Genomic DNA, 12,819 nt, shown 5'->3' on the forward strand with positions numbered 1-12,819 from the left:
GGGTTTCAGCAGAGCGTCTCCGCACTCCGATAACTATTAGCTGATCTGGACGGTCGTTACCATGGTGAGAATATTGTAATAGCATGTCTGTCACAACTCCAACGTCGAGATGAAATAGAAAAAAACAAAAAAAGTGACTCCGGGTCACAGTCACTTTCAGGCGCAGCCCGGAAGTGACTGTAGACTGTTGGTCCATTAATGTTGCTATGGAAACGGTCAATTCTATCCTCAGCAGGAAGTTCTTAATGCCACGCCGACTTGTTTCCTGTTCAAGTGTGAAGAACCTTTTTCTGGAGACACTATCATCTTTCTCATCTTCTTCATCCTCATAATCATCATCATAATCTTCATCATCTCTCTCATCATCTTCTTCACCCTCATTATCATCATTGTCATCAAGATCGTCATCCTCTTCATCATCTTCATCGTCCATCAGCTGAGGTTTCCCTTACACTCTGACGAGGACACGCATCGCCTCCCCGCTGTTACTGTAGCGACAACACAACTGCGTATCATCCCGGAGGTCACCCTAGAGGTCACAGCCAACGACCTTGTCGGAGGTCATGCGACAGCGGCGGCTCGCTCTTATCGACAGTGTTTCGAGCGTTCACGCAGATCAATTTCTCCTCACTGTTGTTATGGCGACACTCAGATGTCTCCACGCCGATGAACCCCACCCCCCTTCCCCCCTCACCCTTAAGACATCGATGTTTTTCAGATGCAGATTTCATTTGAGCGAAGGATCCCAGCCACCGTCCGACAAGCAGGGATTGTGGGATGATTCCCCCCTCCCGCTGCCGCCGCCAACGCCTCCCCCCTGGCTCCCCCCTTCGGCAGGTTTGTATCTGAGCACCGGCACAAAGCGCCAGCTCAGACAGCTGTTGGTGCAGCAATTACACACTAGATTTCCTCGCTGGCCTCATTTTGCGGCCTTCCTGCCAGACGAGCCTGCACCCCCCTACCGACACCCCCCTCCTCTGACACCCCACCACCACCACCACCACCACCACCACCACCACCCCCACCCCCGCTGAGCCCGGATGAAGACCAGGAAATAAAACCCCCTCGGTGAGCGCTCCGAGCGCGCGTGCAGATATCCGAAAGGATGCGGTCATTCTGAGCTGAAATCCGGGGAGAAATTAAAAAAAAAAAAAAAAAAATTGACGGGGGAATTTAACTCATCAGCCGGGAACCAATCAGGGACTCACTTTCCGTTCCACTGTCGATCGATACCCAATCAAGATTTGCCTTTTCCAAACCTATACACACACACGTCCACATAAACACACCAACCAAATTCGATGTACGAGAATATTTCATCGCGTGGTGGTAGTTGGCTTTTTTTATTTGGTTACCATGGTTGGTCGAAAACATCACGGTTGTTTTTGAGCAACAGTTAGCCTGGCTAACACTGGTCTGGGGTGTCACATTCTTGACATTTTTTTTACTATTTTTTTCTTTTATAAATCCGGTTTCCCATTGCAACCATATATTTTTTTTATGGGTTCATTTGGTGCCATGGTTACTTGAAAACATCACCGCAGCATAACAGTTAGCTTGGATAGCGCTCATCTAAGGCGTTACATTCTTAAATTATTTTTTCACTATTTAGTTTTCTTTTACGAATCTGGTTCCTTGGACACAAGCTGTCTCAGACAACATTCTGGAATTTTTAACATTTTTCTGAATCCTGTTCCCCATAACATTGTTTTTCCTGAATGGGATGTTTTGGTTGCCATGGTTACTCACAAATGTTGATACATCTAGCATGTTCCACATTTTGGGTGCAGACGTTGTCGGTGTCAGGGATACACGCATTTGGGCAAGCTAGCATCACAGTCTGGGGCTTTTTTTTTTTTTTTTTAAAAAGTTATTTAGTTGCCATAGTTACACAGAACTTTCCCGCATTTATCCCAGGTGTGCAGGTGGGGGGGGCAATACGAACCCACCAAGTATTCGTCTCCACTGGGATTCTGCTTTGGTTGCCACGGCTACCTTGACCGTCAGTCCTGCGGGAAAGTGGACCCGGAAGGTTACGTGATTTATAAACAGTTGGACGCCAGTTGCCGCAAGAGACGGCAGCAAGGTTAATATGATTTCTGTCACCCAGTTTACATTTCCGGGAGTGGATGGCGAGCAGCAGAGGGAATCAAAAACCTTTTTGAAGTCAGAGAAAAACAGATCAAGATCATCATTAAACCATTGTACAAAAATTAAAAAAAAAAAAATTAAATTAGCAAAATTAGGGAAAAAGGTTAAAAAAAACTGACCCTTTGGAGGGAAATACTGTGACAAATTGCAATAAACAAATTAATTAATTCAATCATTCATTAATTAAGGGGAAAAAAATCATACCAAAAAAATATCAATACATATATATATATATATATATATATATATATATATATATACATAGAGAGAGAGAGAGGGAGAGAGAGAAAATAAATTAAATAAATGAACAGATAATGAATGAATGAATGAATGAATTATTCTGCTGGGATTTGGGATAAGGTGAGTTAGGGTGGGGGTTTTGCCTGGGCAGTGATTGATGGTACCACAAAAGCGTGGACTGAGAACCTTTTTAAACGAAAAGCGAATTTAATGATAGTGAGTAATTTGAAAAATTAACAGAAAAAAATTGCAAGCAGTTAGAAAATTCCATGAATATTCAGGAATTCACACACACAAACCACAATATATAAACACATTAACTAATGCATTAGCAAACATAAAATTACCAGAATATGAATATAATGAAAAAATAAAAAAATGTCCACAAATAAATAGTACCTCAATAGTAAATATATACATAAATAATACATCATTAAATAAATAATAAAGTCAAGTTTGTTCAATAATTTCTGTCGCCTGGTTGGGGTGTTTTGGGGTGGGGATACCAAGAAAAGCTCCCTAAAGCGGTGCATCAAGAGTGACTAAGAGGGGTGAACGCCTCCATGACCTTGGAAGGACCCGCCCTCTCCTCACCACCTCTATCCACGGGAAAACGTCCACCAACCATCTTTATGAGTCCAAGACGAGACGATCTGCAGGGGGTGGGATTAGCTCTGGGAGGATGAGATACGTTATCTGTTCTCAGAGCAACCAGAGCCAAGCCCGCCTTCCAAGTTAAGCACCAAACAACCACCATAAAACATGTGCGGCTTTGGACAATTCATCACCGGGGGGGAGGATGGCACCTGGAGACGTTAAGGGGTTTGTGTGTTGTCTCAAGACACTTCATTCTTCGGGATTGGAGAAAAAAAAACGCGGAAAACGAAGTTGGTACCTTCAGGAGTACTGCGTATGGGTATTTACTAGCAGGTGTAATTTTTTTTTTGGACTTGATAAATGACTCTCATTGATCACGTTGAAAGTGGTCGGAGTAACGGATCAATCACAAGCAGGCGTTTTCCCCCTGGCAATGAGCAAGAACTTTTAAAGAAGATTAAAAAAGATATTTGATCATTTAAAAAAAAAAAAAAATTAAAAAATAAGAAATAAGAAAAAAAGGTACGGAGAAATACGAAATGACACCAAAAATTACATAATTATATATTATAATTACATAAATAAATTAATATCGATATTTTGCCTGAATCTTTTTCTAATGAAAAAATTTTTATCAAATATCAAAAACAGAAGTAATAATTTTATAACTACATCAACTACAATTAAGAATGTATGAACATGTCCCTTTTGAACATGTCCCTCAATGAAGCGGAGAATGCCAAAACATGAACAAAAAATGACTATTACACAAAGCTATAGTCATATTTTTATGTAAGTAATACTACAATTAAAAAATTGCAAATATTGACATTAAATAGTCTGGAAACAGATTTTACTAGAAACGACCAAAAGAAATCTGATGCTAAAATCTGTAAAAAAAAAAAAGCTGAAGTATGTCTGAGGATTAGCGAGTAAATAAATAATAATTATGATTTAAACGATCCAGAGAAACCCACCTTGTTAAAAAAGAACAAAAATATGCAAGCGAAACAAATTTTGAGAAATTATGGGGCGGCTACCAAATAAACTAAATAAACAATAAATCACATTAAAACTGCCAAAATGACCCAAAAACGAAATCACATTATTGACAAAACAATCAGAAAAAGAGCAACGACTTCCCAAGAACTATCGATAAATCGCTGGGAAATCGTCAAGGTCTGATGCAACAGGGCGTCTGGAGAAAATCAGTAAAATATTAACAAATGAATAAAAGAAATGAATAAAAGAAACAAGAAGCCCACCGACATCAAACAACACCGTCATGTAAACGCAAACTTCAGCCAATGAGCGCTTTTGGACTCCTCTGAAAACAGGGCGTGCGTCCTCCCGGCACGCCAAAGGTCGCCGTCGCAGAGCCACTTAGCATCAGGGGCTATTAATAGCTGCAGCCGGCGCTAACGGCGACAAAAAGCCTGCGTTTTCGGCTTCATTAGCGTTTCTCTTGCGAGGGCGTCAGGAAATTACATCCCACAAAGTTTCATTAATCAAAATCTGATCAATGCCATCGCTCACACACACACACACAAGGCACGTTTACTTGCAATCGAGGCGCTGGAGACCCACGGAGGGTGTGTGTGTGGGGGTCAAAGGTTGCATGTTGGAAGGCCCTCAGCTGAAGATAAACAACAAATGGAAACTGATTAGCATTTAGCCAATTAGCCGTTATTTTTGCCGGGAAAGTGGAAATTTACCGTCAAATTGGATAAAAAATAGTTTAACTGAAAACATATGTTTTAATAATGACATGCTAAATTCATGCTAACATGCTAACAAGGGGGTTGAATGTCTTTGTCTCGAAAACAGCCCTGTGATTAGTCCAGGGCAAACCCCACCTCTTGCCCAATGACGGCTTGCATGGTGGGTAAGCGGTGGGATAATAAATAAGTGAATACTAATATTTTTAAAAAAAGTGTTATGAATAATGTTTATAATATGGTAGTGGCATTACAACATACGACATACCAAATTAAGAAAACATCTGGATCGGATTGGGTCTGAAGGAGGTCTGGATTTTGAAAAATTATAAAAAATAAAGAATGAAAAAATAAATAGAATAAAAAATAAATTTAAATTCGATTTTTACAAAATTTGTTAATTCATTCATTTTTAAAAAGACAGCCCATCCTGCTCTCAATCCTGCTCGCTGGTCGCCCCACCCCTCCACCCCCCCATGACACCATGTGACCCACCGCCGTTGGGGGCGGAGCAACAGAATCGAGGACACGAGGGGAGAAACCCCCCCAACACTGTCCAAAGTGGCTGCGACGCCAACTGGGTTCGAATTAGCATAATTATGTGCCCGAGTGTGACGGGTTTCCTGAAAAGCAGTGACTCAGGATCCGGCACAGAAGGAGATGCCATGAATTATGGATCGACTCAGCAGGACCGCCGCCAACACCCCCCACCAACAACCCCCAGTTTATTGCATTTTCAGTCGAAGTGAAGGAAAGTGACCTCTACCACTGCAGGACGTGTGTGTGTGGTGGGGTGTGTGTGTGTGTGTGTGTGACTGTTGAAAAATAAAAACAGCAGCTGAGTGCTGTGAGAGATGATGTGTATAACAATGAGCATCAGGTGATAAATAACCAATAAACGATGATGAGCGTCCGTTCCCCAGAAAGTAGCTAAAACTTGAAAAATAAATTGAATAAAACAAAATAGAATAAAATAAAAGAGCGAGAAATAATGAAGAAAATTAGATTAGATTCTAGATTTTTTAACAAAAATGACATTTTTCTAGAATTGAAGTAAAGTTGTAAATTTACCCAAAAAAAGGACTGAAATTTGCCAGGAAATAAGTTGGAATTAAATTTAAAAAAAAAATAAAAAAAGAATATGAGAATTTCAAAGTATTGCTTGATCTCTGGTCTCCTACAGGGTCATCTGAGCCAGTTACTGGAGTGGATCATACCGATGCAGCAATCTGTGTGTTTGTGAATATAATGAAAACAGTAGCTTAATGCTACGACAGGTTATTTGAATTACGATAAACTTGGAGCCGTTAGCAATTGGCTATTAAAAAAAAATCAAATAAAACATTTATTTTGGAAAAAAAGAAAGTTGCATAAAAATTGAAAAATTACTGGTGACACGTTACCTAAAAAGAAGCTAAAAATGAATCACGATTTTTTTTTTTCCAGAATCTGAATAAAACGTTAAAAAGCAAGACAAGAATGTACAGGAAAATCAGCTTGTAATAAACAAATAAGTCAATGAATAGTCATATAAATAATAAGAACGAGCATTACAAAGCATTAAATGACCCCATCTGTAACTGAGGTCCCATAGCGTGCCATCTTGGCTCCCCTACAAGTTCATCTGAGCCAGTTACTAGGGTTGGAGGGATGCTGGATGATACAGCGATATGTGTGTGTGTGTGTGTGTGTGTGTGTGTGTGTGTGTGTGTCTGTGGCCCCCAAATGGCCTCCAGCATAAGGTCAACACAAAAAGAGGCTAAGGACAATTGCTGCATCGTTTTATCCTTTGACAGACTGAATAATGACCAGTTCATTCATTCATTCACTCTGGGTTGCAGGAGGAGGCGACAACCATCCAACGCTTCACCCTCTCACTCACACGCTTGACAATTCAGGGTCTCCAACATGTTGTTGGACTGTGGGAGGACCCCGGAGAACCCCGAAAACACAGAGAACTTCCCATGAGGCAGAAACGCTAACTACTACCAATCTCTGCTTGCCGCCGCGGTGGGTTCTCCGGGTTCAGACACCCGGCTGCAATACGTTCAAAGAACCGCTGCTTGGACTCCAGACCTGTTCCAACCTTCTCGGTTTTGCTGATGGATCATATTGGTGGGGTTTGACGCGCTCTCCTCCTTACTGCTACAGCAAAGCCCCAGAGGCTCTAAGAATATCTGGCTCCCCTTCATAGAGGAGGTGCATTTGTTTCCCTTCTTGGAGAGACCGCAAAATAAACCTGACTTAATCCGCTTTTCCTTCAACAGCCCCCCCACCTCTTTGTCTATTTAGAAAAAAAAAAAAACTTTTCTTCTTTATATAGAATTGCCATCTAGTTTTAGGGTTAAACGTTTGTACAATGTTTTTCTTTTCATCCTTTCTGATTCTCTTACTTCTCCTCGGTTCCCGTCGAGAACAGTGTGTCATGAAGGTCATTGAGCTGATTTTTGCTGGGGTTATTTTGGATTTTCGTGTTTATGATGTGATTTTTTTCACAAGCAGATTCTGGATATCGCTCTGGAAAATTACAGCTCATTTGCTATTAAATTTTCTTTTTTATTTGTTTGGTTCCCCAACTTTGGAGAGCTACCTTTGAAGATTTGGAGGATCATTGTTTGTTGTTTTTGATTTTTCAAAAATGATTTCTAGATGATTTCTAAATAATTTCTCATACCAAGATTTTTTCTCCAGATGCTGTATTCATATACTTTTGTTCAGATATTTTTGTATTTTTTTCAAAATCGTTGCATAAATTATTTTCTAGATATTACTATTTTTCCCACATATTCACGTAATTCTGAGGTATTTTTATTTATATTTTTCAGATGTTTATGCTATTATTCCACATACTAATTTTTTTCAGGACATACTACATATGTGTATATTTTCCACATATTTCTGTCATTTTTTTACAAGATATTTACCTGTTTTCCCACCAAGAAATGAATTTTCCAAGATAAACAAATATATCTATTTTTCAGATTTCTTTACAATATTTATGCTACTCAATTTTTTTCCACCTATTTACTAATATCTTTGAATATTTATGTAACTTTTTCCAGATCTTTGTGAAATTTCTTTCTGACAAATTGATTTTTCCGAATATGTATGTAATCTTTTTAAACATATCTTTATTTTGAGATATAATTCTAATTTTCCACCAGATATATGTTTTTTTTCCTGATATATAATTACTTTTTCCAGATTATTTATATCCTTTTTTACAGATATTTTGCTAAATTCTCTCCAAGACATTTATCTATTTATCCAAATGCATTTTTTTTTTTTTTCAAATAAAGTAAAGTGGAACTTTGGCCCACAAAGACGCCTAATCATGAAACAATCAGCCCACAAACGGACTTTTCAAACAAATTTTGAATTGACTCACCTTTCACTCCAGATATATATAATTTTTTTTCCAGATATATGATTACTTTTTCTGTTATCTATGTATTATTTTTCTGGATATATAATTACTTTTCAGGTTGTTTATGTCTTTTTTTTCAGATATTTTTGTAAATTCTCTCCCAGACATTCATCTTTTCTCCCAAATGCAATTTTTTTTTTTTTTTTCAAATTACGAACAGTGATACTTCTGCAAACATGCCTAATTACGAACCACAAACATTCCATTGTAGCTTAGCAGCAGCCAAGTGCAGTTTTAATGTTTTTGCATCAAATTAGCCCTCATTATGGCTCCCCAGAAAATCAAAAGTGCTAGCGACAGTGGTGTTAAGATGCTTCCGTGTAGTACTGTGGATCGGAAGAAGGAAATAATAGCTAAACTTAGCTAAAAAGTTAATCCTCTGTCCTATCGTAAAGAACAGAGACGCGCTTAAGGTGTGTGACTATGTTAACAAAGTTTCAAAAAAGTTTTGGGGGGGCTAGAGAATAGATAAATTGGATTTATACTGACTCCGAAGGAAAAACTTAATTTGGTTCTCAAAAGACCGAGTTAAACCTCGCCAAGTCTGGATCCGAGACCCGGCATCCTGGAATAGACCCGAGCGTCAACGATTCCTGGACCAGATGACAAAGAGCCACATCCACCATCTTGGCTCTGTTTTGAAGGCAGAGAAAGACAAACCTCCCTCCAATATCCCTGGAGGGCAGAGGAGTTGCTGCGGCCATGGCAGGCAGAGGACGCCCCAAAGATGGGAGCCCCTGATTGGGTATCTGTGACAGAGAGGGATGAGGGTGGCGGGTGGGATGTGACCATGTTATCAGTCACAGCAAGATGAAGTGATAGACGGAGCTGCCGGCAGTGGTGGTGGCGAAGGCGGCAGCGTACTCACGCCAGGACACGAGACCAGCTCAACGGAGCCTTAAACGACAGCGCCACCAGGCGACTAATCACAGATGTTTATGGACGAACCAGCAGAAACCTGAATAGACAAGAATCCAAACACTCGTACGCTTAAGACCCTGAAGTTCTACCTAGAGATACCAGATTGAATTATTGATCAATAAATTATGAGCGGCATGTTGATATCCATTACTCGTATCAACAAAATTACAATTAATCAAGTGGCTCAGTTAGCTAGGAATCATGATGGCAAACATGATACCATATCACAAAGCCAAGTGTGCTAAAGAGGGAGGCAATTAGAGTGATACTCTATAGCTAAGCTAAGTCCGCTACATTTTGGAGCAGACAGCGTGATACTATAGAAACGCCGCCTTAGGGTGGCACAGGCCAGTGTCTCCCTATCCCAAGCCCAGATAAATGCAGAGGGTTGCGTCGGGAAGGACATCTGTCATAAAACTTTTGCCAAAACCAAACATGCGAATCAAAAATAGTAGCAATGACGAAAAGACAGGAGGCAAACAGCAGTAACAATGATGAAAGGCCAGGGGGCAGAACTAGAGGTCACAGGGATGAAGATGCTAAGGATCTCTTTGGGAGTGACCAGGATGGATAGCATCAAGAATCAGACTATCAGAAGAACTGCACATGTTAGAGAAGGTCAGAGAGGCCAGGCTGAGACGGTCATGTACAGAGGAGGGATAGAGAATACATTGGATGCTGGAATTGGAGCTGCCAGGCAGGAGGTCTAGAGGAAGACCAAAGACAAGCTTTATGGACGTAGTGAGAGAGGATATGAAGGTAGCTGGCGGGAGAGAGGAGGATACAGAGAATAGGGTTAGATGGAGAGGGTTGATTTGCTGTGGCGACCCCTGAAGGGAAAAACCGAAAGGAGAAGAGTGTAATACTATATAGCCAAGCTAAGTGTGATAAACATCAGAGCAATGAAAGTGCTACTATGTAGCAAAGCTAAGTGAGATCGACATCATAGCAGCTAGTTCGATATTGTATCACTAAGCTAACTTTGCTAAATACCAGAGCGATGAAAGTGATATTCAACTAAACTTCAGAGCAACTCACATAATACAGTTTAGCCAAGCTAATTGTACTTACGTAACGAAAGAGATAACCTGTAGATAAGTTAAGTCAGATACTTTTCAGAGTAGCTACTTTGGCACCAATTCATGAAGCTAAATGTGCAAAAACATTAGGGCGTTGAGAGTGACTGCGACCATGTGGCAGTCACTGGTAACAACAGGTAACAGGTAACAACAATAAAACAAAAATAAATAAAATTAGAAAATTAAAAAAAAAACAATACGAAACTAAATCATGAAGACACAGTAAAGAAATAAAGTATAAAAAAATATGAAATAAGAGCAAAATACATAATAAAAATACAATAAATAAGTTAGATTATACTGATATTCCTCTTCTCTATATAGAAATACAGACACACTGCATATGTATATATTGAAAAAAAAATCCAGGTTATAAATGACCAATTCAGCAGGACATCTTGGCCTTGAAATAATAAAATAAAAAAGAACATCAGCTGGCCGACTGACAAAGAGTGACTCACATTAAAATATCAAAAACCAGACGGTCGGCTGGAACAATGGTTTCCCATGTACCCTGCTCTCCACCGAACCCCGCGTTGGACACCAACCCCGATCTCAGATGCACAACCCCGACACATCAGAGAGACTATTCCTTCACACTGCATCCCAGATATCGGGTTTTTAAATCATTGATGAATTTATTAACGTCGCACAAATGGATCTCTCTCTCTCTCTCTCTCTCTCTCTCTCTCTCTCTCTCTCTCTCTCTCTCTCTCTCTCTCTCATCTCTCTCTCTCTCTCTCTCTCTCTCTCTCTCTCTCTCTCTCTCTCTCTCTCTCTCTCTCTCTCTCTCTCTCTCTCTCTCTCACACACACACACACACACACACACACACACACACACACACAGAGCTGATATAGACACGGTTCTGCCAAGTGGACGAACGCTCTGGCTGAGGTGAAGCCGGTGGGTTGAAGTGGAACCGGGAAAGAGGGAACCGTAGGACCAGGACTCCGGGGTGGGCTCTAGATATGAACCACAGGTCACCATCTCTTTTCATTTGATTTGTTTTTTTGTTTTGTTTTTTTTTCTCGTGTGATTCTTCTTACTTTTCATTTCCTTTTGTTCTTTCCACTACTTATCTAGATTTTTTTTCGGGAATTTTTAACGGCTACATTTTTATACCAATTTTTCCCCAAATAATTAATAATTATTAATAATAATATATATATATATATTTTTTTTTAAACAAAAATAATTCAGCAGGTGGTAAGGGGGAGATTTTTATCTCTAGATATATATAGTTATTTATTCTCTTCTGGTTTATTTTTTTCACTGTTGTATTATTTCATTTTTACCAACCTTATCTTTTTCTTAATTTTTTTGCTCTTAGTTTGTTTTAAGATATATTATTAAAACAAATTTTATTTCAATATTCAAAAAAAAATCGTAATCAGCATCACTGTTTTATGTAATACCAACACGACAGTAATACATGGATCTGATTTCCTGCTAGTTAACTTTCCACATCCGGGTCTCTCCGGAACCGGGTCCGAAAAAGACCCGGATGTCGGGACTTGTTGCAGAACCCGAATGCCCCCCGTTCATTACGTAACACTGAAGAACGTCTCCTTGTCCTCCTTCTTCTTCTTTTACGTGTTTTTCTTCTTTTTCACTTATTTTACTTTTTCTTTTTTTACTTTTTTTTCCCTTTTCTTCTTATTTCCCCCTCGGAACCAGCACTCGCTCGCCCTCGCGCGCACAAACCCACGGTGCTCAAGACAACGAGTGGACCAACAAAAACAAACAAACAAACAAACAAACAACAACAAACTTTCTCGCAACGTGACCCGACGTGACACGACGTGTCGTGACGTTACGTGACGTGACGGCGTCGCAGTCCACCTTGCGCAACTTTAAAAGTTTCCCCTCCCCACGCGCGCGCACGCATTCCTCTAATAAAAAAAAACCGAAGACGGAGGGGAGGCACGCGACCGAACCGGGCCGCCGCGGACAAATATCGGTGGAATCCTGGCGGACTCGATGCGAGAACCGGGCGGTGTAGAAAACAAACAAACAAAACAAAAAAAGAAAGAAAAAAAAAAAACAGAAGAACCCCATCTTTTTTTTCCTTTTTCACCATTTTTTTCTTTTTTTGGAAGTAAGGAAACCCCAAAGAGCAGAGCGGACGGGGAGTACGAGGAAGAAAATAGGTCCGCGGTTTACTTACGGCGGAGCTCCGGCGAAGTCCGACTGGTCCCGTTACTTCCCCCCCGGTCGGTACGAGCTCCTCCACATCCAGCAGCCCCGGCACCACCCTCCTCCTCCTCCTCCTCCTCCTCCTTCTCCTCCTCCTCCTCCACCTCTTCCTCCTCCCTCTCTTCTCCTACTCTTCCTCCTCCCTTCACAGCTGGCGGGGACGCGTTGTGACGTCATTGGGGGGAAGGGGGAGGGGGACACTAACCCCATCACCACAATGTGAGGAAGTTCCGGCAGGTGGGGGGAATCCCTCCGCGGCCGCTAGGGGGCGACGACAGGAAGAAGGAACAGCCCACTTCCTGTTTTCATTTCCGGTTAATTTTTTTTCGGGTGAATTCGTTGCTGTTGTTTTTTATCAAATTTTTTTTTCGGGGTCTTTGGTTGTCAATCTTTAAAAAAAATCGTTTTCTGAAAAATTTTTGGTATTTTTTTTATTTATTTTTTATCAGAGGTCAATAATTCTTAATTTCTCTTAAAAAATGTAAGC

General features: G+C 40.4%; 1 protein-coding gene across 2 annotated transcripts in view; it reads right to left on the reverse strand.

Annotated features, from left to right (window-relative positions):
- Positions 1–12,471, reverse strand: part of LOC147234754 (PTB domain-containing engulfment adapter protein 1) — a 54,182-nt gene extending 41,711 nt beyond the window's left edge. The window contains exon 1 of one of the 2 annotated variants that reach the window (XM_086145407.1): positions 12,304–12,471. The gene's annotated coding sequence lies outside the window, so the exon portion shown is untranslated. The remainder of the gene's footprint in view (positions 1–12,303) is intronic. The other variant, XM_086145405.1, reaches the window with a different exon arrangement.
- Positions 12,472–12,819: the final 348 nt, after the last annotated feature.

Source organism: Fistularia commersonii, chromosome 4, assembly GCF_037954325.1.
Source record: "Fistularia commersonii isolate RoL2024-O1a breed Wild chromosome 4, RoL_Fcom_v1.0, whole genome shotgun sequence".
NCBI lineage: Eukaryota > Metazoa > Chordata > Actinopteri > Syngnathiformes > Fistulariidae > Fistularia > Fistularia commersonii.